The sequence below is a fragment of the Somniosus microcephalus genome, chromosome 6, assembly GCF_052327205.1.
Source record: "Somniosus microcephalus isolate GS21.2 chromosome 6, FLI_Smic_1.0, whole genome shotgun sequence".
Classification (NCBI taxonomy): Eukaryota; Metazoa; Chordata; class Chondrichthyes; order Squaliformes; family Somniosidae; genus Somniosus; species Somniosus microcephalus.
In genome coordinates, this window is record NC_140992.1 from 66,585,518 (window position 1) to 66,612,777 (window position 27,260).

The following is a 27,260-nucleotide window of genomic DNA, read 5'->3' on the forward strand; positions in this document are numbered from 1 at the left end:
TCTTGCCTAGGGTCTTACCATTCATTGTGTATTCCCTTGCCTTGTTAGTCCCCCCAAAGCGCATCACCTCGCACTTTTCCGGGTTAAATTCCATTTGCCACTGTTCCGCCTGATGTGCCTCAATAATTCCGAGACTCGATGTTAGCGAAACAAAACAAGGCTTTTATTAACTTAGAAAGTAACACGTAAGAGAGAGAGGTATCTTCCTTCTGGAGACTGAGGCCAGACTGAGCTAGCTTACAAAAGGGGCCAGGTATGGGCGGAGCCCTACACACACAGCACATTCCAGCACATTCCAATAAACAATACAATGAGGACTGGGGGAAGGGAAATGACACTGAAACCGACCACAGTCACAGGCAGTGATGAATGGAATATTTCATCACATTCACCCCTTCTATAGATTTAGTCTGTTCGGGGGTTTGATAGTCCTCTGCGACCGACGTGGCTGTTGTGGTGCCGCGGGTGTCGGCTGGGTGTCCCCGGTAGTCTCCTGGGTCTCTGCCGGGGGTGCCGCCAGGGTTGTTGAAGGGGTAGTTGGTGGGGGTGCCGTTGGTCGATGTTCTTCCGGGGGTGATGAAAGAGTAGTGGGTGGGTAAGAGTTGCTGTGATCGTTGTTGCTGCTATTGCCGTGGTTGTTGTCGATGCCGGCTGGGGCGACGTCTTTTATGGACACGGTGTCCTCCCTTCCGTCGGCGTGCCGGACATATGCGTATTGGGGGTTGGCGTGGAGTAGGTGTACTGGCTCCACGAGAGGGTCCGTCTTGTGGCCCCTCACATGCCTTCGCACGAGTACCGGACCTGGGGTGGAGAGACATGACGGCATGGATACGCCTGAGGTGGATTTCCGGGGAAAGACAAACATTCGTTCATGAGGCGTGGCATTAGTGGCCGTACACAATAGCGACCGTATCGAATGGAGCACATCCGAGAGGACTTCCTGCCAGCGGGAGATAGGGAGGCCCTTGGTCCTTAGAGCTAGAGTGACTGCTTTCCATACTGTCCCGTTCTCTCGCTCCACTTGGCCGTTACCCCGGGGGTTGTAGCTGGTGGTACGGCTCGTGGCGATCCCCTTGGACAGCATGTACTGGCGTAGCTCTTCACTCATGAAGGACGCCCCCTTATCCGTATGGATGTAGCTCGGCATACCAAACAGGCAGAACAGGCTGTTGAGGCATTTAATGACCGTGGCGCTGGTCATGTCTGGGCAGGGGAAGGCGAATGGGAACCGGGAGTATTCGTCCACAATGTTCAGGAAGTAAACATTGCGGTCGACGGACGGGAGGGGGCCCTTGAAATCTAAGCTGAGCCGCTCAAAGGGCCGTGTAGCTTTGATTAAGTGGGCTCTATCTGGGCGGTAGAACCGAGGCTTGCACTCAGCGCAAGTGCGGCAGTTCCTGGTCAGAGACCGAACTTCCTCAATCGAGTAGGGTAAGTTACGAGACTTTATGAAGTGGAACAGCCGCGTGACCCCTGGGTGGCAGAGGTCGTTGTGGAGGGTCTGTAGCCGATCCCCGGTGGCGCTGGCACACATCCCTCGTGAGGGGGCATCAGGGGATTCGTTAAGGGCCCCTGGCCGGTAAATGATGTCGTACTCGAAGGTGGAGAGCTCGATCCGCCACCTAAGAACCTTATCATTTTTAATCTTCCCCCTCTGTTTATTATTGAACATAAACGCTACCGACCGCTGGTCGGTAAGTAGGGTGAAGCGTTTGCCGGCTAGGTAGTGGCGCCAGTGGCGCACTGCCTCCACGATGGCTTGGGCCTCCTTTTCCACGGAGGAGTGTCTGATCTCGGGCCCTTGGAGGGTCCTCGAGAAGAAAGCTACGGGCCGCCCCGCCTGGTTGAGGGTGGCCGCCAAGGCGAAGTCAGACGCATCACTTTCCACTTGAAATGGAGTGTTCTCGTCCACTGCCTGTAGCGTGGCCCGCTCAATATCCTGCTTAATGCTTTTGAAGGCGGCGTGGGCCTCAGCAGAGAGCGGAAAAGAGGATGCTTTCAAGAGGGGGCGGGCTTTGTCGGAGTAGTTGGGGACCCATTGGGAATAATAAGAAAATAACCCCAGGCACCTTTTCAGGGCTTTGGGAGTGTTGGGCAGGGGCAGCTCCCGTAGGGGGCGCAATCGGTCGGGGTCTGGTCCGATTTCCCCATTCTCCACCACGCTGCCTAGTATGCAGAGGCGCGTGGTGTTGAAAACGCACTTGTCCTCGTTGTAGGTGAGGTTGAGTTTTTGTGCGGTTTCCAGGAACCTCTCGAGGTTCGAGTCGTGATCCTGCTGATTGTGGCCGCAGATGGTGACATTGTCGAGGTAGGGGAAGGTTGCCTGCAAGTGGTGGTCATCGACCATGCGGTCCATCTCCCTCTGAAAAACCGAGACCCCATTCGTCACCCCAAAGGGGACTCTGAGGAATTGGTAGAGGCGTCTGTTCGCCTCGAAGGCGGTGTACGGGCGGTCCTCTGGTCTGATAGGGAGCTGGTGGTACGCTGACTTGAGGTCGATGGTGGAGAACACCCGGTATTGGGCGATTTGGTTCACCATTTCTGATATGCGGGGTAGCGGGTAAGCGTCTAGTTGGGTGTACCTGTTGATCGTTTGACTATAGTCGATCACCATCCGTTTCTTCTCGCTACCCCTTACCACTACCACTTGGGCGCGCCACGGGCTGTTGCTGCGTTCAATAATGCGCTCTTTCAGGAGCCTGTCTACCTTGGTCGCGATAAACCGCCTGTCCTCCCAGCTGTACCTCCTGCTTTTGGTCGCTATTGGCTGGCAGTTAGGTGTAAGGTTCGCGAATAGCGAAGGCGACTTTACCTTCAGGGTAGCCAGACCGCACACTGTGAGGGGCGGCTGGGACCCACCGTACTTGAGCGTGATGCTTTGGTGGTTGCACTGGAAATCCAGGCCCAAGATCACACTCGCACATAGGTTCTTCATGATTAATACTTTAAAATTATCGTATACAGTTCCGTTAACGCCCAATTGTACCGTGCAGTAACCCAGAATGGTCGATGTCTGGGTTTTATCAGCCATAGAGATGGTACCCTGAGCAGGGACCACCTTTAGGGAGAGTTGCTGTGCCAGTTCAGGGTGGATAAAACTCTCCGTGCTTCCACTGTCAATTAAACATTTAACCCGGCACCCGTTTACCTCGATGTCCACCGTTGATTTGGATAGCGGGTGCGGCCTGGTCTGGTCCACTGTGACTGATGCCACTGTAGGGCCCTGATCGATACAAGATGGCGTCCACGCTGTCTGCTCACAAGATGGCGGACCCCACGAGGTCGGGCAAGATGGCGTCCAAGATGGCCGCTCCCACGGCGCACACGCGGCGGTGGCGGGTTTTCCGGCGGTTGGTTTTCCGGCGGGGTTCCCTCTGCACACCTTCCCGAAGTGCCCCTTCTTACCGCACTTAAAGCAGGTGGTGCCTCTCGCCAGGCACAGGTTTTTGGTGTGTTTTGGCTGCCCGCAGAAGTAGCAGTTGGGTCCCTGACGCGTCACGGCTGTCGTAGGGCTTCTGGGGGGTGAGCGGGGCCCCGCCGGTGTCGGGCTGCCGGGCGGGGAAGATGCCTTCCAAGATGGCGGCGCCCTCGGTGCACACGTGGCGGCGTGGACAGCGCGGGCTGAAGAGTAGGCGTCCGAGTTTCTCTGGGCCACATCCAGGGATCGCGCGGTGTCCGCAGCCTGTTTCAGGTCCAACCCCGTTTTTTCCAGCAGTCTTTGCCGGATGTAAGTGGAGCTGAGGCCTGTGATAAAGGCATCGCGAACAAGCTCGTCAGTGTACACTGCGGCTTTTACATCTCGGCACTTGCAGTCTTTGCCAAGCATTTTCAGGGTGCTTAGGAACTCCTCCACCGATTCCCCAGGTCGCTGTGCGCGAGTAGCGAGCAGATGACTAGCATACACCTCATTCGTAGGCTGCTGGTAATGCGCCTTTAAGATGCCGCAGGCGGCCAGGTACGTATCAGCATCTTGGATGAGGGGGTAAACCCGGTGGCTTACCCAATTCCGCAGAATTCCGAGTCTCATCCTCGCAGCGTCCGTAGCGTCTTTGACGGCTGCGGAATTGTCCAGGAAGAATTCCATACACTCAAACCAGTGTCCGAAGCGTGCTGATGCGTCCGGAGCATGTTGATCCAAATCCAAACGTTCGGGTTTCAGGAGTTGATCCATAGTGTTGAAAAATAAGTTAATAAAATTGATGTGCCTCAATAATTCCGAGACTCGATGTTAGCGAAACAAAACAAGGCTTTTATTAACTTAGAAAGTAACACGTAAGAGAGAGAGGTATCTTCCTTCTGGAGACTGAGGCCAGACTGAGCTAGCTTACAAAAGGGGCCAGGTATGGGTGGAGCCCTACACACACAGCACATTCCAGCACATTCCAATAAACAATACAATGAGGACTGGGGGAAGGGAAATGACACTGAAACCGACCACAGTCACAGGCAGTGATGAATGGAATATTTCATCACACCGCCCATCTGACCAACCCATCGATATCGTCCTGCAGACTGAGACTACCCTCCTCGCTATTTACCACCCTACCAATTTTTGTATCATCCGCGAACTTACTGATCATACCTTTTACATTCATATCCAAGTCATTAATATAGACCACAAACAGCAAGGGACCCAGCACCGATCCCTGTTGTACCCCACTGGCCACAGGCTTCCAGTCACAAAAACAACCTTCGACCATCACCCTCTGCCTTCTGCCACTAAGCCAGTTTTGTATCCAACGTGCCAAGGCACCCTGGATTCCATGGGCTCTTACCTTCTTGACCAGTCTCCTGTGCGGGACTTTATCGAAGGCCTTACTGAAATCCATGTATACCACATCCACTGCGTTACCCTCATCCACACACCTAGTCACCCCCTCAAAAAATTCAATCAAATTAGTCAGACATAATCTTCCCTTGACAAAGCCATGTTGACTATCCCTGATTAATCCTTGCCTCTCCAAGTGCAGACTGATTTTGTCCCTCAGAATTTTTTCCAATAATTTTCCCACCACTGATGTTAGGCTCACTGGCCTGTAGTTCCCCGGTTTTTCCCTACTCCCCTTCTTGAATAATGGAACTACATTAGCGGTTCTCCAGTCCTCTGGCACATCCCCTGTGGCCAGAGAGGTTCTGAATATGTGTGTTAGAGCCCCCGCAATCTCTTCCTTTGCCTCACACAGCAGCCTGGGATACATTTCGTCCGGGCCTGGGGATTTATCCATTTTTAGGCCTGCTAAAACCGCCAATACCTCCTCCCTCTCGATGTTAATGTGTTCGAGCATATCACAGTCCCCCCGCCCTATTTCTATGTCTACATCGTCCCTCTCCATAGTGAAAACAGATGCAAAAAATTCATTTAGAACCCCTCCTACATCTTCCGGCTCCACACACAGATTGCCACTTTTGTCCCTAATGGGCCCTATTTTTTCCCTAGTTATCCTCTTACCCTTAATATACTTATAAAACATCTTAGGATTTTCCTTTATTTTGCTCGCCAGTGTTATTTCATGGCCCCTCCTTGATCTCCTAATTTCTTTTTTAAGTATCCCCCTGCACTTTTTGTACTCCTCTAGGGCTCCTCCGTCTTTAGCCTTTTGTATCTGCCAAAAGCCCTCCTTTTTTTTCTAATCCATTCTCGTATATCCCCTGACATCCACGGTTCCCTGTGGTTTTTGGAACCACCCTTGACCTTTACGGGAACATGTTGCCATTGTATGATCTCAATCTCCCTTCTGAAAGCCTCCCATTGCTCCGATGCGGTTTTTCCTACCAGTAGCTGATCCCAGTCCATTTTGGCCAGATCCTGCCTTATCCTATTAAAATCGGCCTTCCCCCAATTTAGAACCTTTATTTCCGGCCCATCCCTGTCCTTTTCCATGACCACCTTAAATCTCACCATATTATGGTCACTGTCACCAAAGTGCTCACCTACTAGCACTTCTTCCACTTGGCCGGCCACATTCCCTAGAATTAGGTCCAGTACCGCCCCCTCTCTTGTAGGACCTTCTACATGCTGGCTCAAAAAGCTCTCCTGGATGCACTTTACGAATTCTACACCCTCTGTGCCTTTCACACTCTGACTGTCCCAGTTAATATTGGGGAAGTTGAAATCCCCCATTATTATTACCCTATTATTTGCACATTTCTCTGAGATTTGCCTACATATCTGTTCCTCTATCTCCCCCTGACTGTTTGGAGGTCTATAGTACACTCCCAGCAAAGTGCTTGCCCCCTTCTTGTTTTTAAGCTCCACCCATATGGCCTCATTAGAGGAACCTGCTAATATGTCATCCCTCCTTACTGCAGTAATTGACTCCTTAATTAATATTGCTACACCCCCTCCTCTTATACCCCCCCCCTCTGTCTCGCCTGAAGATTCTGTACCCCGGAATATTGAGCTGCCAGTCTTGCCCCTCCCTCAACCATGTCTCCGTGATAGCAACAATATCATACTCCCATGTGTTTATCAACACCTTCAGTTCATCCACCTTATTTGCAAGACTCCTTGCATTAAAATAGATGCCATCCAGCCTTGCCCTTGTATATTTGCCCTGTCTACCAAGCTGACTTGTTTTTTTCTCTATAATTGGCAGCACATCACCCCCTCTTTCAGCTCCCCTCTGTATCCCATCCCCCTGCCAAGTTAGTTTAAACCCCCCCAACAGTGCTAGCAAACCTCCCCGCAAGGATATTTGTCCCGCATCATCAAAGATATATCTCAAATGGGTGAATCTGGATGAATGTGCGGTCTGTAAAACATAAAGTAAGTATTCATGATTAGAATTTACAAAGGATGCCACTCAATTTTTTTTCAAGAGATCCCTGTGGAGAATTTGAGTAACGAATTAGTAAATGGTCAGACACATTCATTCCTACTACAGTAATTCTTTCAGATGTTACATCATATGGGCCCAGAATTTCGGGTCTCCACGGGTGAGTATGCACGGGGTACTCACCCGTAGGCCCGATGGAAGTGCCGGTTTCCTGCATGCACTGCGCACGCGCGGGAAACCAGCACTTCCGTTCCTCTGAAAGCAGCGGTTCAGAGGTCGAACGCGTGCACGGGAGAGGCTGCGCGTGCACATCGAACTTATGGTTTTTTTGTAGGTTTTCCCGGGAGGGTAAGTCTCCAGAAGTTAGACATTTAAAAAGCAGTCGTAAGGCCTGCTTTTTACAAGGTAAGTGGTGAATTAATTTAAATTAAAACATTTTTTCCACAGGTTTGTTATTTTTAAATACTTTAAAGCAAGGTAAGTTTATTTTTAGCCCCGTTAGAATATAAAATTATTTTTTTCAAAAATTTAAATTATTGTTTAAAATAGTTATTTCATGTAATTTATAGTTTATTTAAAAATGTGATGTTTTAAAAAAAATTATTTGAAGGTTTAGTGCTATTTTGGGGCCGCAGTATTTATAAGTCTTGACAGCACTTCCTGTCAAGACTTATGAATGGAGCATTCCCTGCTCCGATTGGCTGCCTATAGGCCCACGTGATCCCAGGGGACGCATCGAACTAACTGCGCCCCTGGGATACGCAAGCACTGCGCACCGGCAGCTGGACCAGGCTCCGGATCGGAATGCCACAGGGCCCTACAGCTCAACGGCTGGCGCGCAAGGTAAGTGCAGGTCGGGGGCTTGCACCCGTGGGAAGCCCCCGACCCAAATTTCTCGGCCCATGTGTGTTCTGCATGAAAGTTGAAACAGTGAAACAGAGCTAATGATTGTTTTAACTCAAATATTTATGTGCATGCTTATTATATTTCAGCAACATTCTTGCAGGAGATTTCAGTCACAGATCAGAATATTGTGATTATTTTTCTGATTTCTTTGATCCGGTGGAATAATTAGCACTTGACAACTTGAAAAAAAGTGAATTTCCCCAAAGAGCCAACACTGATTCACCAGAAATGTGAAATTCTGTGTCAATACAGTACCACTTGTTAAGTGGAGGTATACAACATTTTACTGCATTGTCAACGCATGCAGATATTTTGCCAGTATTTTCAAATTTTAAGTAATTTCTGATGTTCTGATTTCAACTGTTTTTAGCAAGAGAAATCCGGGAAGCACTAGAGCAAACCAGCAGGAGGTGCCATTCACCAACAGAACAGCAGTATTCATATAGATTTTTTCCCCGTCTAATCCAATGGCAAGCTTATAGACATGTTGTAACTGAGGTACATAATTTCTTCACAATAACCTGATCTCTAAATTCTCTAAGCATTCATTTACATTCGTAAAAATATATGAGGTAAAACAACCATTCGTCACTCAATGTCGCACTGCATGTCTTTGCTCTTTGGTTTACTGTCTCTCCCTCTCTCTGTCCTGCTGCATGGCTCTCTATATGTTTCATTGGATGTCTACATGTCTTACTGCATATTTCCCTATACGTCTCACTCTCTGTATGTGCCTCTTTTTGTCGATGTCTTCATATATATTTCATTCTCTATCTCTCTGTGTGTCTTTGTGCAGCTTACTGTATGTGTTTTAGCGTGTATGTGTCTTATCTGTTTCTCTCCTTCTCTGTGTCTCCCTGTACATACGATGCATCTATTGTATTCAACTATGGAAACAACTACTATTTATTGTCGACAGCAACAACAACAATGTGCTTTTAATGTAGGGAAATGCCTCAAGCTGCTTCCAGGAGCGTAATCAGACAACAATTGACACTGATACAGTATTAGGATGGGTGACTAAATGCTTGATCAAAGAGGGAGGTTTTAAGGAGGATCTTAAAGGAGGAGAGAGAGATGGAGAGATTTAGGGAAGGAAGGAACAAACAAATGATAAGTTATTAACTCTTGCAATGCCCAATTTTCATCACACCCAGATTCTCTGCCATTCCTGATTCATATTCAGTTTATTAATTTTTTTCTTCAACTGCATATGGTTCATGTTCTCCAGGTGGAGAATGCTGCATAGTTATGACTTTTAAGGGGGAAAAATTGGGTAGGTCATTAGGGCCCCGAAAAAGTTAACGCCCCTTCCCCGTAAATTCAGTAGTAGCGCCCCAAGAAGTAGGTGGGGCGCTACTGGAAGCACGCCACCTCCTTCTTGGGCCACTATTACTCAACGTTGTGGCGTTACGTGCAGCAGCACCACGCACGGCGGCACTTAGCGCCGCGTCATTGCAAGCCTCCTCCCCTGATTAAAGGGGAGGGGCCTAGCGCTGCGTGCAGCAGGGACCTGCTAGACCACCGGGGAGCGGGGTGCCATGGAAACAGCCTGGCACTCAAGAGGAGTGCCGGGCTGAGCAATCACGGTCGGCACCCCCGCATAGAAATGTGAAAGGGGGGCAGGTGCTGGCAGTTGGCCAAAATAAAAATAGCTGCCCGACACCTGCCCTTTAAGTAGCGCTGCCGTTGCTGCAAAACCGCCCCCTGAGCCTGTCGGTCCCATCGCCCGGTGATAGTTCAGGGGGCGCAAGGGAAGTTTGAGGCTGGGGCGCAAGCGGGATGCTGCGCATGCCGATGACATCATCATCGCCGGGGCAGCGGAGCGGGGTGCTACCGGCTATCGCCTCCACTAGCCTCCCGCTGAATTTTGCAGGAGGCGTTAGCAGCGCCGTGCCAAGGCGCTAGGGCATTGGTGCCCCGTTGGTGCCCCCGGGTATGCTAACGAGAGGCGCAAAGCAACCCAATTTCTCCCCCTTAATATTTAATCCCAATTGATGCAGCAGTGCATGCAAAAATCTAAAAATCATTCCATATACTTTTGCTCAAGTCTAAGTTCAGGTTTGTGAGGTTCAGTTCAGAGTTTAGAGATCAGTGATCAGAATCCATGGATTCAGGAAACTGTTTACTGAGTAGACAAAAATTCTTGGGCAACACATTGTGCCATTGGCATTTACGTTCACTCCAGTGAATTCAAAAAACAAATCTCCAAAACTGAAGCCAGCTATCAACAAGCAAAATGCATTGGTATAAGTGTTTGTGGGGTTAAAGCTTAAAGATTTGGGAAGCAGATATTATCATAGAATCATAGAATGGTTACAGCACAGAAGGAGGCCATTTGACCCATCGAGCCCATGACAGCTCTCTGCAAGAGCATTTCAGCTAGTCCCGCTTCCCCGACCTTTCACCGTAGCCCTGCAAATGTTTTTCCTTCAGATGCTTATCCAATTCCCTTTTGAAAGCCACGATTGAATCTGCCTCCACCACCCTTTCAGGCAATGCATTCCAGATCCTAATCACTTGCTGCGTAAAAAGGTTTTTCCCTCATGTCGCCTTTGGTTCTTTTGTCAATCACCTTAAATCTGTGTCCTCTGGTTCTCGACCCTTCCACCAATGGGAACAGTTTCTCTCTATCTACTCTGTCTAGATCCCTCATTATTTTGAATAACTCGATCAAATTTCCTCTCAACCTTCTCTGCTCTAAGGAGAACAACCCCAGCTTCTCCAATCTATCCATGTAACTGCAGTTCCTCATTCCTGAACTCATTCTAGTAAATCTTTTCTGCACCCTCTCTAAACGCTTTCTCAACCTGCCCTGCCACCTTCAACAATTTGTGCACATATACCCCCAGCTCGCTCTGTTCATGCACCCACTTTAGAATTGTACCCTTTAGTTTATATTTCCTCTCATCGTTCTTCCTACCAAAATATATCACTTTGCACTTTAAATTTCATCTGCCACGTGTCCGCCCATTTCACCAGCCTGTCTATGTCCTCTTGAAGTCTATCACTATTCTTCTCACTGTTCACTATATTTCCAAGTTTTGTGTCATCTGCAAATTTTGAAATTGTGCCCTGTACACCCAAGTCCAAGTCATTAATATATATCACGAAAAGCAGTGGTCCTAGTACCGACCTCTCGGGAACACCACTGTATACCTTCCTCCAGTCCGAAAAACAACCGTTCACCACTACTCTCTGTTTCCTGTCAATTAGCCAATTTTGTACCCATGTTGCCACTGCAACTTTGCTGGCAAGCCTATTATGTAGCTCTTTATCAGATGCCTTTTGTAAATCCATATACACCACGTCAACCGCATTGCCTTCATTGCCTCTCTGTTAATTCATCAAAAAACTCGATCAAGTTAGTTAAACACGATTTGCCTTTAACACATCCATGCTGGTTTTCCTTAATTAATCCACACTTGTCCAAGTGATTGTTAACTTTGTCCCTGATTATCATTTCTAAAAGTTTCCCCACTACCGAGGTTAAACTGACTGGCCTGTAGTTGCTGAGTTTATCCTTACACCCTTTTTTGAACAAGGGTGCAACATTTGCAATTCTCCAGCCCTCTGGCACCACCCCTGTATCCAAGGAGGATTGGAAGATTATGGCCAGTACCTCCGCAATTTCCACCCATACCTCCCTCAGCAGCCGAGGATGCATTCCATCCGGTCCTGGTGACTTATCAACTTTTGAGTACAGACAGCCTTTCTAGTACCTCCTCTTTATCAATTTTTATCTCATCCAGTATCTCAACTACCTTCTCTTTCACTATGACTTTGGCAGCATCTTCTTTCTTGGTGAAGATAATAAACTTTTTTATTTTTAATGTCTTTGAACTTTTTTGAAATACATGGGAAATTATGGTAAAACGATGCAGAAAGCATATTTCCCGAAGTCTCCTTAAATAATACAAAGTCACACTTTGTGTATTGTGGTACTCATTGAACACTACAGGGCCAATGTTATGCGATCATGTGCTACAGGCAAACCAAACTCACATTTACATTGCTGAATTAATTAAATCAAGTCCTATGCTGTATTTACCAACTTTTGGTGAGGCTCCACTCTAGTGTACACCTCATGATTTGAAATAGGCTTTCGACAGCTCTTTGAGCCTGGTCTGTTTTGAAATCATTTTTAATCCCAGGTAGCCGATATTTTAGTTAATGCTGGTGCATAGAATTTTTTGGCAGTGAGTTTTGATATACTAAAGATCTTGCATGGAATTTTCCCCCTGTGTCTTTCTGACTCTTGCTAAAACCTTCAGTTTGCTAGGCAGCACTTTCCCAAGGTATAGGTATTACAAGTTGCTGGATATAGGTACAACAAATTTGAAAGGATAACAATCCCTTTGGCTGTGCCCATAGAGCTGACTGAATTGGACAAAAAGAACAAATTCAAAAGGGGGCAAGATCTTCCAGTTCAACAACACCTCAGGCAGTATGTTCAATACCAAAGGACCATCTTTGCAGGCCATGCCACCACTGTATTACCTGGGTATGTCAGATGAGACCCAGCTACGCTGCAGCTTAAAGGACTGGAAGACAACTCAAGTATTAAAGAGGTAGAGACAGAGCAAAAGCACAGTGAGAGGAGACTGGCAGAAGGTGGACTAGCATGGGGGATGGTTGGGGGGTTGGGGGGGCAGCGACAGCGGTGTCTGCTGTGGTGAAGGCCCCAAGATTCTCAGAAGCTTCCATAAGATAAGGGAAAGGAAAGAAATGTTATTTGGAACCCAAAGCAGGAAGCCCCATAAATGAATGCTGCAGGCAGTATGGAGGGAGGTGGCATAGGCAGACAGTGCCATATCGGTCATCCTGCAAACAGCAGTACAGTGCCAGAAACATTTTAATGACCTCATCAAGTTAATCAGGGTAAGTGAAGGCAAGAGTACATACGCAGATCCTAAAATAATCTGGAAGCATGACTCACCTCTGCACCATCCATATTGACACAGTGTAAATAAATAAAGAAAAGAAAGACTTGCATTTATATAGCACCTTTCACGACCACCAGACGTCTCAAAGCACTTTACAGCCAATGAACTACTTTTGGAGTGTAGTCACTGTTGTAATGTGGGAAACGTGGCAGCCAATATGCGCACAGCAAACTCCCACAAACAGCAACGTGATGATGACCAGATAATCTGTTTTTGTTCTGTGGATTGAGGGATAAATATTGGCCAGGACACCGGGGATAACTCCCCTGCTCTTCTTTGAAATAGTGCCTTAAGATCTTTTACGTCCACCTGAGGGAGCAGACGGGGCCTCAGTTTAACGTCTCATCCAAAAGACGGCACCTCCGACAGTACAGCACTCCCTCAGCACTGCACTGGAGTGTCAGCCTAGCTTTATGTTCTCAAGTCCCTGGAGTGGGACTTAAACCCACAACCTTCTGATTCAGGTGTGTGTGCTACCCACTGAGCCACAGCTGAGCGAGAGATGAATGAGACAGTTAATATGTACCAGATGTCTCACCAAGGCCTCCTATCATTTCTTTGCAATCACAAGCTCGTTTTTCTGGTGGAAGTGGGTAACCAGCAGTTGAAAATCCCACCCCAAAGTGTCAACCTTGGTTCAGTGGAAGCAGTCTTGTCTCTAATTTAGAAGGCTGTGGGTTCAAGCCCCACTCCACAGACTTGCTACTTCCATACAGTACTGAAGAAGCACTGCACTGTCAGTGGTGCCGTCTTTTGGATCATCTGTTAAACTGCTGCCATGTCTGCCTTCTCAGGTGGATGTAAAAGATCCCATGTCACTCTTCGACAAAGAGCAGGGGAGTTTTGCCCGGTGTCCTGGGCAAAATGTATCGCTCAAGTAACTCCACTAAAACGGATTATCTAGTCATTTATCTCAGTGTTGTTTGTAGGACCTTGCTGTGTGCAGATTGGCTGCCACACTTGCCTACATTACAACAGTGACTACACTTTAAAAGTAATTAATTGGCTGTAAAGTGCTTTGGAACATTCTAAGGACATAAAAGGCATTGGCCCAGAAATTCGGGTCGGGGGCTTCCCGCGGGTGCAAGCCCCCGACCTGCAATTACCTAGCGCGCCAGCCGTTGAGCTGTGGGCCCGCGTGGGATTCCGATCCTGGACCACCTTCAACTGCCGGTGCGCAGTGCTTGCCTATCCCAGGGGCGCAGTTAGTTCGATGCGTCCCCTGGGATCACGTGGGCCATGGAGAACCAATGGTAGCAGGGAATGCTTCATTCATAAGTTTGACAGGAAGAGCTGTCAAACCTATAAATACTATAAGCCCCAAAACATCACTAAAACTTCAAATACATTTTAAAAAAATCACATTTTAAAAATAACTATAAATTACATGAAATAACTATTTTAAACAATAATTTAAATTTTTGAAAAAATTAATCACATTTTCTAACGGGGCTAAAAATAAACTTACCTTTCTTTAACGTATTTAAAAATAATAAACCTGTGGAAAAAATGTTTTAATTTTAATTAATTCACCACTTACCTTGTTAAAAGCAGGCCTTGCACCTACATTTTAAAAGTGTAACTGCTGGAGACTTACCCTCCCGGAAAAACCTGCAAAAAAAACATAAGTTCAATGCGCACGCGCTGCCTCTCCGGCGCATGCATTCGACCACTGAACCCCTTCTTTCAGGGGAACGGAAGTGCCGGTTTCCCACGCATGCGCAGTGCATGCACGAAACCGACACTTTCGTTGGGCCTACGCGTGAGTACCCCATGCGTACTCACGTGTTGGGACCCGAATTTCTGGGCCATTGGCCATTGGCCCAGAAATTCGGGTCAGGGGCTTCCCGCAGGTGTAAGCCCCCAACCTGCACTTACCTTGCGCGCCGGCAGTTGAGTTGTAGGGCCCTGTGGAATTCTGATCCGGGGCCTGGCCCAGCTGCCGGCGCACAGTGCTTGCGTGTCCCAGGGGCGCAGTTAGTTCAATGCGTCCCCTGGGATCACGTGGGCCATGGGCAGCCAATCGGAGCAGGGAATGCTCCATTCATAAGTATTGACAGGAAGACCTGTCAAGACTTATAAATACTATGGCCCCAAAATAGCAGTAAACCTTCAAATAAAAAAAATTAAAAAATCACACTTTTTAAATAAACTATAAATTACATTAAATAATTACTTTAAACAATAATTTAAATTTTTGAAAAAAATAATTTTATATTCTAACAGGACTAAAAATAAACTTACCTTGCTTTAAAGTATTTAAAAATAATAAACCTGTGGAAAAAATGTTTTAATTTTAATTAATTGACCACTTACCTTGTAAAAAGCAGGCCTTACGCCTGCTTTTTACATTTCTAAATTCTAAAGACTTACCCTCCCGGAGAAACCTGTAAAAAAAACATAAATTCAAAGCGCACGCGCAGACTCCCCCGTGCACGCGTTCGACCTCTGAACCCCTGCTTTCAGAGGAACGGAAGTGCCGGTTTCCCGCGCATGCGCAGTGCATGCAGGAAACCGGCACTTCCTTCGGGCCCACGCGTGAGTACCCAGCGCGTACTCACCCGTGGAGACCCGAATTTCTGGGCCAATATATAAATGCATGTTCTTAGACAAGACTGATTGCTAGTACTGTACATTAGTCCAGCTATTGGTGCTCTAATTGTTTTTTTGGCTCTAAGGTAATTTGTTGTGTTTTCTTCTGTTTGATTTCTGGTTAATTTTAGCCTATATATAGTTGTGTCAGGGGTTTTATTCCACTCCATGCAGTAACAAGTTCCACATTCTCACCACTCTCTGGGTAAAGAAGTTTCTCCTGAATTCCTTAATGGATTTATTAGTGGCTATCTTATATTTATGACCTCCTAAAATGTCTCTCATTAGGAGCTGACCATTTTAGGAGTAGGAACTAACATGCTGCTCCAGGATGTAAAGGCCTGCAACAGCATAAAAGAAATACCGCACCCAAAATTGCTTTGGCAGACATTCAAAAACATATTAGCTAAAGTAATTGGTTGGGCAGCAGCAGAAACTTCAGGCTTTTGAACAGCTTATTTATTTATTTATACAGTTATTTAGGTCATTGTTTTGGATGATGCTGATGGAATACTAAATTTAGTGCAGATCAATGCTGGTTTGTCTCTTAGGCACGGTTAGCTTCTGGGTGTTTATTTTGCCTATTTTCTGCCTTCTACAACTGATTTTTGACTTCTACTAACAATCTTTTGCTGGTGGTGGACTGTTTTTGTCTGTCTGTAAAACAGTTTTATTGCAGTCATGGGTGGTCAGGTCTTCCTTTGTGGCAGGAGGTCAAGGGGGAGCAACGAAGAAGACAGGAGAGAGCAGGAGGAGCGGGCAGAAGAGGGAGGAGGAGGGCACTGTGCAGGAGGCCATGCCCACAGTAAGTCTTCAGGGAGCACTTCTCATACCTCAACTTCACCGAGGAGCCATGTGTTAGGCAGTTCACCAAGGAGGCTATCACAGAGCTGTGTCACCTGCTGCATACAACTGGAGCTTCAAACCAGGGCAGGAACAGCACTGCCTGTGGCTGTCAAGGACATCATGGCCTTTAATTTTTACGATGCTACATCTTCAGGTTGGCTGGCCTCCTCTTTCTGAAATGGCACAGTGGCATGACATTTTTAGCACCTGAAATGAAAGAGTGGGACAAGGGTTTGTTTTTAGTGTGAATGGAGAGCAGAGAGACATGAGTGTCTGCGGAAAGCAGCTGCAGTTCGCAGCATGTGTAGGCCCAACTTCCCGTCCCCCTCAAACAGGTGCGCAGCCAATAAGCAGCTCGGGTAGCACTGGCGGCCTGACTCATGATAATGCTGTTAAAAAAGCATAAGGGATCCTGGGCTTTAAAAATAGAGGCATAGAGTACAAAAGCAAGGAAGTGATGTCAAACCTTTATAAAACACTGGTTAGGCCTCAGCTGGAGTATTGCATCCAATCCTGGCCACCACACTTTCGAAGGATGTCAAGGGCAGAGAGGAGATTTACCAGAATGGTACCAGGGATGAGGGACTTCAGTTATGTGGTGAGATTAAAGAAGCTTGGATTGTTCTCCTTAGAGCAGAGAAGGTCAAATGGGAATTTAAAAGAGGTGTTCAAAATTATGAAGGGTTTTGATAGAGTAAATAAGAAGAAACTGTTTCCACTGGCAGGAGGGTCAGTAACCAGCGGACACAGATATAAGGTAATTGACAAAAGAACCAGAGGAGCGCTGAGGAGAAATGTTTTTGCACAGCGAGTTGTTATGATCTGCAATGCACTGCCTGAAAGGGTGGTGAAAACAGGTTCAATAGTAACTTTCAACAGAAAATATGATACATACTTGAAAGGGACAAAATGCAGAGGAAAGAGCAGGGGAGTGGGACTAATTGGACAGCTCTTTCAAAGAGCTGGCACAGGCATGATGGACCGAATGGCCTCCTTCTGTGCTGTACGATTCTGTGATTCTATGATGAGCTGCCAGCACCAATTTCACTGAACAGGCATGTGCAGCTGCGGAGCTTGTTTTCAGGCACGATTGAATTTCTAGGTCTTGATTTCTCAGATATTGACATTTTCACATGCACCAAACATGAAAATAGTAGAAAAAGCAAAATGTGAGGTAAAGCATATTTTAGTCATCATTCCTCTTGAACAGAAAATCTTCTCTCATGTTCTGTACCGGCACTGCTGTCTTTTGATAAGGAAGCCTGCAGATTTTGTATTAGTCTCCTATTGTATCACATTGACTTTGTGGAAGATTAGTTGAATGCAAAATAACAAAAAAGTAGTATTCATTCCAAATTCCACATTTTACATATATTATTACAAACATTTTTTACAAAACAAACTGCTTTACTGTACATTATCATTAAGACGGATTAAGGCAAGAAGACTTAACTGACAATTAAATCTCACTCATTGCGTCAGTAGCTTTCAGGTAGAGCAAAATCCGTTTACTTGCAGATATGGGTCACACTGTGGAATTATACGTTTAGGAGCAATTTCACTGTTAGCAAAAAAAATCTTGTGACATTGTATTGATTTGTTGTTATTTCTAACACGATAATATAGCGTTCTGCTCAAAAATAGACTGCAGTAATGCCATCAATAAATTATGCTGTTACTGTTTTTCAATTGAAATCATTTGGGAACTGGGCAGATAAGGAGAAAGATGGTGCAATGTCAAAGAATTTTTTAAGTAACCCTTACTTAGCTCAGAGGAACATCTTTGGGATAGATTTCTTCTATGTGTTTGAGGTAGTGTGCATGCTAAATGAGTTTTATTAGTTTGTAATTTTGTATGTTAATACTAGTGACTCGATCATTTACTTTTGAAATTACTCGTGTTTTAATAGTTGGTGCCCATGTTCATGCACCATCCTGGCTTTAAAGGATTTTTGATTTAAGTCTTTCCGGATGAGTAATTAACAGGATACAAGCAAATTTGCTTGATAGTAACTTTCCTCAAACATTTGTTCCCTCCAATTGAAGTAAGCATTAATGTATTGATACTGCAATCAATAAGTGATGCAAGGTTTGAAGAGGAAGCAGGGTAGGAGATATATTGGCCCGGATTTTGCAGTCAGCGGCGTAATTAAGGATTATGCAGCTGGCATCCGAACCAAATGCGCATTTATCTGCTGGGAACCCTCCTCCGAGAAGTTGCTGTCAGATACTGCAGAGTAGAGGGCAGCGTAGTAGCCCACGGACACCAGGGGCGCACTGTGTGCGTAAGCGTACCTGGGATCACGTGGGCTGGTGCACCAATCAGCAAACAGAAGGTCTCAATTAATACTATTAGTGATCGTTATCATCTGAAGTCCTTGCCATACAGCTATTAGGTCTTTGGCTATCTCCATTTAAACTTCAGTACCTAGAAAATATACTTAAATTACAGGGGTCTGTAATTAAATTTCAGGGTGTGCACATTTTTTTTCTCCCAGCAAAATTACATTTTAGAAACCTGGGAATAATGCTTTCTTCAAAAATCTATTGTTCTTTATTCGACAATAACTTCAGGAAACAACTTCCAAATCTGGGGAACAAAAAAAATCATGTTATTACTTTTCATGGACAATAAATATAACTGTAATAATCCTGTGGGTCAAATGTAAATGCTTCCATTTCCAGCCTCAGAATCTCAAAGATAGCAGCCTCACTCAGAACACCACCCACCTGACGGTAAGTTTGAAAGCTAAGAATCTCTACTCCCAGCAACATCCTTGTAAATCTCCTCTGTACCCTCTCTAGTGCAATCACATCTTTCCTGTAATGTCGTGACCAGAACTGCACGCAGCACTCTAGCTGAGGCCTAACTAGTGTTTATACAGTTGAAGCATAACACCCCCTGCTCTTGTATTCTATGCCACGGCTAATAAAGGCAAGCATTCCGTATGCTTACTTAACCACCTTATCTACTTGGCCTGCTACCTTCAGGGATCTATGGACATGCACTCCAAGGTCCCTTTGTTCCTCTACACTACTCAGTGTCCTACCATTTAATGTGTATTCCCTTTCCTTGTTAGCCCTCCCCAAATGCATTACCTCACACTTCTCCAGATTGAATTCCATTTGCCACTGTTCTGCCCACCTGACCATTTTATTGATATCTTCCTGCAGTCTACAGCTTCCTTCTTCAGTATCAACCACACAGCCGATTTTAGTATCATCTGCAAACTTCTTAATTATACCCCCTATATTCAAGTCAAGATCGTTGATATATACCACAGAAAGCAAGGGATCTAGTACTGAGCCCTGCGGAACCCCACTGGAAACAGCCTTCCAGTCACAAAAACACCCATCAACCATTACCCTCTGCTTCCTGTCTCCGAGCCAGTTTTGAATCCAACTTGACACTTTGCCCTGGATCCCATGGGCTTTTAACTTTGTGACCAGTCTGCCATGTGGAACTTTATCAAAAGCCTTGCTAAAGTCTATATACACTACATCAAATGTACTACCCTCATCTACCCTCCTTGTTACCTCCTCAAAAAATTCAATCAAGTTTGTCAGGCACGACCATCCCTTAACAAATCCGTGCTGACTATCCTTGATTAATCTGTGTCTTTCTAAATGAAGATTTATCCTGTCCTTCAGAATTCTTTTCAATAATTTTCCCACCACCGAGGTTAGGCTAACTGGCCTATAATTACTCGGTCTATCCTTTTCTCCCTTTTTAAACAAGGGTACCACATTAGCAGTCCTCCAGTCCTCCGGCACCACACCTGAAGCCAGAGAGGATTGAAAAATAATGATCAGGGCCTCTGCTATTTCCTCTTTTGCTTCGCTTAACAGCCTGGGATACATTTCATCCGGGCCTGGGGATTTATCCACTTTTAAAGCTGCTAAACCCCTTAATACTTCCTCTCTCACTATGTTTATTTCATCTAATATTTTACACTCCTCCCCCCAATAGCAATGTCTCCTTCCAAAATGCATATAAAACAACATAAATTTTGAAGTATAAATTTAATGGGGTAGATTTTCAGCTTGCCGTCCGACTGTAAAACTGGCATTGTGCACCGGCTCCCCATTTTTGCTGGCGGTTCACGACCTGTGCTGCTGAAATGCACATGCTGGTGTGCTGTGCCTGCTTTGTCTATGCTGATGCCCCATCCTTGTAATTTGGGACTGGGTCCGTGCCTCACTGCTCAAGTGGACTTAGGAACTTTATGGCCACTCATCTGCCATCTTAGTGACCCTACAGAAATTTTGGGCCCTGAGAATTTTTTCTCTTGAGTCTTGCACAGAGCTGTATAGCAAACAACAGGACAGAATTCAGAACATTGTAAATACATTTTTTCTGGAGTTGACCTGCTGTCTCCATGATTTTATTTGCACAATTCTGTGCCCTTTTTCTTTGCAGTTTAATAAAAATGAATGACTACAATCTTTATAGTGTTGAACATTAATTTTATTGCGTAAGAATGCATGTGTAGAGTGTGATTAACAATGATGTGCTGCTAAACAATCCCTTTGTACAATGTGTGATATATGGCATGGTCTGCCTTGTTTACTACTCCTAAATGATACTGTCATAGAAGGATTGATGCAAAGTCTCCTGCAGACCTTGCAATTGCAAAGGTTGGCTAGATACATACTGGCCATATCCTGCTCTGGTTACAGGGTGCTGCAAGCTTAGGAAGACATTTCTTGCTACTTTCCCAGAGTCACATGCTGGCAAGGGAGAACTATCTGCTTGTTGCCGTGCTTCTGTATGCATTCCAGTGTTGGAGACTGAGTCCCAAAGTTGGCCAATAATCACTGTGAGCAGAGATCAGTGCACTGCTACAAGGACTCTGGATCCCTCCCTCATAGTTATCTCTACTGTAATAACTGTGTCAAAGCCAGCCTTAATTACATCTTGTAGTTTGGACGTCAATGCCTTGTTATCATCCGTGAGAGCACTCCTGAGAGATAAGCCAAAGTGATAACCATTTGTATGCCTGTGATCTGCTGGCAGGTGCCACTGATTCAAAGCAGACAACTATTGTTCCATAACTTTGCAGAAATGGATGGTAGAATTTGAAACATTACCCAGAACAGCTTCCATCTTGTTTTGACAGATAAGTGTCACATTTGCCATTTGATGCAAATGAATTATCATCCTTTAATACTCATGAAATATTCTTTGTTGCACAGCTTTTCCCATGTGTCCAGAATCAGAAAGCAACCCAGCAGGGCCCATGGTTATGCAGCCTGCCCTTCTTGAGTGTCCGCTTATCTATTTTTCAGCTGTGATCTGGGATTGACTTTGTAATCCCTCCTCAAATTCACTGATAACCTCTGAAGTATGCATCTCTAAGCTGGTGTCTGCTATGTGATGGCTATGATGCAGAGTGCTGAGATGAGTACTGACATCTTAAAGTACTGGCTTCCTGTTCTTTGGCTTCTGTCATTTCTGTGAAATAAAAGATGGCATATAATGAGCATATTGTTATGCATTTTGCTGCAGTACTGACAGTAAATGATATGTTTTGCAGTAGAGTTTAAACACTACTTCTAATCTGATGAAAAACAAAATTATTGCCGCAGGTTGTGTAGCCAATTATCCTTGCACAAACCAGGAGGATTGTCATCTCCACGAACTTGAGCATTTCCAAGAATTGTATACCCTAACCTATAATGTGCATGTAGCAGGTAAGATGCTGTCACCTGTTGAAAGCATTCTTTCTTGTACAAAGAAAAGGCTTGCATTGCATCAGAGAAAATTCTGGAGAGAAGTGATAGCTGCAGTGTGGAGATTGCTAGGCATAGTAGAATAACATGTCAAGTACCTTGTTAGCTCAACATCAAAGAGCAGAGTGACTAATTTCATCTTGTCAGTTTCACCTGTGCATAATGATAGTTAGTCATCAGTCTTACTCACTTGCAATTTTGCAGGTTTCATTTTTGTGTCCTATTCGAATACTTCTGAATTGTGTTCATTACCCCTCCTTTGTGCTGCGCTGCACAGTGTTGCTGGATAAATTCAGTTTAACTCTTTGGTGAACTTACTCAGGCAATCTCATCTGACACTGCAAATGTGTGGAGGTATATGGGCAGCAGGTGAGCTGGTTTTTTTCAGTGCAATTCGCTTGAAATCGGCCAAACCAACACAAAGGATTGTGGAATTTTAAGCACAAATTACATCCAGTGCAAATCGAGTTTCTGCAGTCTTTTGCGCTAGTTTAAAAAACATCACACGAGAAGCCAGCCCCACCCACAAAATTGGTTATGCCCTCAGATCAAATTAATCACCATTGAGAGTTTCCGCTCATTGCGCCCGTTTGCCTGCTTCTTTTAGGCACAAGGACACTAATAGGCACGTTTTAAAAGCTTTTACATTTTTTTTAATTTACTAAGAAACTGACTACTGTACACCAATGAGCCTAGTAAATGTTTCTGTATAGTTTAAAAAAAAATCATTTTCAGCTATTTAAAGTGGGGTTACTCACAGATGGTGGACTAAACACTGATTAAAAATGCTTATTTTTTGCAATAAACCCATTTTTAGCTGTATTAATAAAACTGCACCAGGTTACCACTCTTAAATATATCAAGGATTTTTTTTTAATGCAAATTTTTTTTTAAATTACGTTCTAAAACATTGTCTGATTGTTCTGGTTCATGCCAGAATTTACGTTCAGCAATATGCAAATGAGTTTGAGTGGGAACTTGAAGAAAAAAAACTTCTTAAAACTAGCGCAATTTTGAGCGCAATTGGTGCCTGGATCGCCGATTGCACTCAAAGCGGAAACTCTGCTTTACTTCAAACCAGATTTGTTCTTGCATACATCTTTCCATGTGTGGCAAATGGGAAGAACGGAGTTCATCCTCACATGATCGCTTCACATGGTTGCTGTAGCCTTATTTCTTTGTAGTTTGCCCTTCCACTCTAAAGAGAACATTCCTTCACGCTGTAATCTGCAGGGCCTCAGTGGTGCAGCAGGCTTTTTGCAACCTTGAAGACTCAAATTTTCACATTTCACAGCTGGATTAACACATGGGACAGGATTTTTGGGGGTTTTTTTGCTCTAGAGAACTGCTACAGAATATGTAAATGAGCTGACCCACAAAATTCTGCCCGGGTCACTGCTGCAGACCATTGGTGAGCGCAAGGCCAAACTCAATGGCACAAATCTGGTGCAATTTGCCACATGGCACCTTGGGGATTATATCTCTTGGAAGTTCCAAACTTTCAGTCTTTGGAGCCAGCAGAGCGGGGTGGGGTAGTGGTGGACGGGGGTGGGGGGGGGGATAGAGAGCGGGGCGGGGGTGGGGGTGGGGTGGTGGTGGGCGGGGGTGGGGCTGGTGGGTGGGGTTGCGGTAGTGAAGGCTCAGTTCAAAGCCAGTGATGGGCAAGAACCAGTCCAGAAGCTAGTGGAGAATTGAAGTAAGGTTTGGGAGCAATTAGCAGATAGGGGAGGTGCAGTCTCCAGAATCCAGCAGATCTGGAGACATTTGAATGAGAAAATAGCTCACCTCTAGAACGCAGCTAAGATAAGGCTAAAATACAGTTTGCAATGCCAAATATTTGCCCCAAGTTGGCAAGCCCCAAAGAGCACCCTCATAATCTGTAAATAATTTTCTGCTGAGCTGTGATAGCCATTGATAGAAGCTTTACCTGTGCAGTTGTGCTATGAAAGAAACAGGGCACCGAATGTTTACCAAGCATGACAATACTGCAGCATAGGAGAAATACATTGAGCAACTGCTAGATTTGTTTTGCCCATTGACTATGAACAGGCAAGGAAACTTGCCCATAACTCAAATTTTTGGCAACCAAAAATCATAACAAATCCCTTAAGCCAACCTAGCTGAAAGGTTAACTCTGTTTCTCTCTCCACGGATGTTGCTTGGCCTGCTGAGTTTTTGCAGCGTTTTCTGTTGTTTTCGGATTTCCAGCATCCGCAGTATTTTGCTATCGTACTAGCTGCATGGTCGTTTAGTGAGTGACAGGTATGCCACTATCTGTGTTACGTAAACTTGCAAAATCTCAAAACTACTTATCGGCTTGCAGGACAAGGTGGCACATTATAGATGGGAACAGGCCAGAGCTGGAGGAAGTTGAGGCAATACAATCCCCTGGCTTCATTTGAGGAGGCCACCCTACATATCATAGGGCATGAGATTATCAAGGGAGTAAAGGAGGATGAAGCTGGAGGTTTTCCAAGCTTGGGACGAGTAACATCTTGTTCTTGTTATCTTTTGTTCCCCTACTCAATCACTAACACACGAGCATATAATCAACTTCAGTAACATCCACACACGGCATATTGTGATGTGAGGACTGCCTGAAATTGCCCTTCATGGGCAATTTTGACATATAGTCCTCCTCTGTTTTTATAGGCCCAGAAGAACAGAATGACACCATAGCAGAAAAGTACCTGTGAGAAAGGCCGCGATTTCGCCTACCGAAGTGGGTCCGGGGCGGCCGGGGTTGGTGGTGGGGTGCGACCCCGCTGGTGGCTCCAGCCCGCTCTGTGAAATGATTTTACGCTGATTGGGCTTGTTAAGCCCGCCCTGCGCATTTCCCGGCCAACTGAAGGAAGCAGGTCTGATGATGTCACTTGATAACACATTATCAGCATGTTTCCTTAAAGGGACCTTGTGCAAATTGATTTTGACAGTTCTGCTGTCAGTGATCTACAGCATTGAGGTGCTGCAAACACTGACAATCACTGCACAGAGGTGCATGCCTGCACCCAGGCTCTCCCATGACTCCCTCCATATGCACGCAGGGAGGCCCTCTTCCCTTCCCATGGGCGGAAGAGACCAACGCAGGAGATCAATGCAGCCTGGTTGCACATTGCACAGGCGGGCACTGTTAGATCCATGATTCTGAGAGTATGATGTTTTTCAATAACCACACGGTGCTGTAACTTAACAATCAACAAGTATTTACTGGAGTAGGGTAGTCTCAAGGCTGGGGTACAGAGGCATGCTCAAGGCTTATATACAGGTATGGTCACTGCCGGTACTACAGTATACAGGAGCTGTAAAAGTAGTTCTCTCTTAAAGGTACATACACTACAGGCACAAGCAGGGATGTCATCAGGAGGACCAGGCTGCAGGGGCGCAAACCTTTCAATGATCTCAGTAGATCACGATGCGTTACTGCAAAGCCACACTCAACCTCATCCTGCTGTGCCACTCATCACATCCACATCACTCTGCCTTCCCTACCCTACTCCTGCCAACTTAGCTTGCACCTCCACCCATCCCTCTCTATTTACATTATCACTTCCCCATCTCTCTAGCCACCCCTCACACTCACCCTCATCCTATTCAAATCATACCAACTAACAACACACAAGGGTAGGCACTTGGGTGGTTTAGCCAATGTTCATGTGACGTTTGTGTTAATGTGCTATTAAACATTGAAATCTTTATTTTCAGCACTTTGCCTCCTTGGACAGATTTGTGTGCACCTTTGGAAGTGGCTTAGTGAGTTGCAGTGAATAGTGAAAAATAACGGTACCCCCACAATGGTGACGAGTGTGAAAGGAATGGCTTAGGCATTGTAGGGATGCTTTATGGTGTTGGTGTGGGCTGGTGCATCATGTGGCATCTAGGGTGTACAGCGTCAAGTGAAGTAAATCTGGCCATGGTGAGGCCATCCCTGGCAGCAATGTGGTCAGGTGAGGTTGCCCTGTGCAGCACCTGCTGATTGCGGAGAAGGTTGGTGTGGTTGTTGGTGCTGCTGGTGTTGGGGCTGATCGTGGTGGGATTCTGAGGACCAAGGTGAGATTTTTTCAAGGGCACCGATGCTGATGGAATAGATGGCAGGTGAGTTTGAGATGACAGAAGCGATCAGTCAATGGTGAGAGAGGTTGTTCCAATGAGGTGACACTGGATACAGAGTTTGCTCTCAACACTTGTTAGCTGCATAAAGGCCAATCTGTCTTCCAAATGCAGTAACAGCTTCTAAACCTTGGAAAGTGAAGACCTATGAAATAGACCATTTGCAGCTGTCAAGTTTAGAAATCATCCCATGCTGACATAACACTCGACCTCCTTACCTGACCTGATCCCCAAGCAGTGGGGAAGCCGTTGGCGAACTCTAAAAATCTAAAGGTGTGCATAAAATATGAGTTAATTGCCTCTTAACAATGCAATTATTACCTCCGCTGCCGCTTGGTGTCGGGTCTGTTCTGCGCTGACAGACCCAACATCTGGGAGACTCGCGTGGAGGCGGGTTGACAGCGGGTTCCCTACCCGCTGTCAAAAAAAAATTCTCAGCCAACCCGCCACCAAACGCGGCCCATGACCCCCCAAAAATTCCCCCCAAAGTGTCTATGCTGAATCACATTAAGGTTTCTTTTTGTCACAGTACATATGGGAATAAAAAGCAGATTCACTCACAGAAAATGATTCAGCTGGATTGGATACACAAAGCCCCAGAATATTGCCCCAGATAAAACTGTAAAAAAACAAGTGCATGAGATCTCAGGATTTATAAATAGGGACGTAGAGTACAAAAACAATGCAGTAGTGCTAAACCTATACGCATCAATTGTTAGGCTATAGTTAGCATTTTTCAAGCATCAGCTGAAAGCAGAAAACCTTGCCTGCCATCAGCACGTTATGAAAATGTGCATGTGATATACACCTACACCCACGAGAAGCTGATTCCAGACTCCTCTGAACAGAGGTGTCCAAACTTTGACCGCAGGCTGTAAGTGACCTGTGAGCCCTGGTGACTCAATTCCACAGCATGATTGTCCTCTTCATTTTCCAATTGTAATTTTATACAGTTGGGTCCGCCTGTTCGAATTTGCCGGGCCTAGTGATTGGAAAAGATCTGTACTTAGTGCGGCTCACTCACTGGTGGCTAATTCCTAAATTCATCAATGAAAGAACACTGCTGAAAATAGGTCTTCAAATCGACTACATCTGCTCAATTGAAATAGATTAACCCAATGATAGAAAAAGTATAACTGGAAGTACTGGGATCAGTTTTATAAGGTAGCACTCCTGGCAAGGTGCCTCAGTTGATAGAGGTCAGATTAGACAATCTCGCTCAAGTGTATGATCTGGTCCCCCTGTTGAGTGAGGTTCTGCACCAGGAGCATTAACTTGTAAAATTGATCCCACTGTAACTTCGTTTGTGGTCGTCATCGTACGTGTCTTCACACTGTTCCCTTTGGGGAACTGT

At 45.6% G+C, this 27,260-nt stretch overlaps 1 protein-coding gene across 13 annotated transcripts in view; it reads left to right on the forward strand.

Moving 5' to 3' along the window:
• The window catches only part of kcnab1a (potassium voltage-gated channel subfamily A regulatory beta subunit 1a), a 568,613-nt gene that overhangs the window by 102,351 nt on the left and 439,002 nt on the right, over nucleotides 1-27,260 (forward strand). Inside the window, exons 2-3 of one of the 13 annotated variants that reach the window (XM_085990334.1) lie at nucleotides 18,752-18,802; nucleotides 21,656-21,760. The exons of 11 other annotated variants lie outside the window; for them this stretch is intronic. The gene's annotated coding sequence lies outside the window, so the exon portion shown is untranslated. The remainder of the gene's footprint in view (nucleotides 1-18,751; nucleotides 18,803-21,655; nucleotides 21,761-27,260) is intronic. One more of the 13 variants, XM_085990337.1, reaches the window with a different exon arrangement.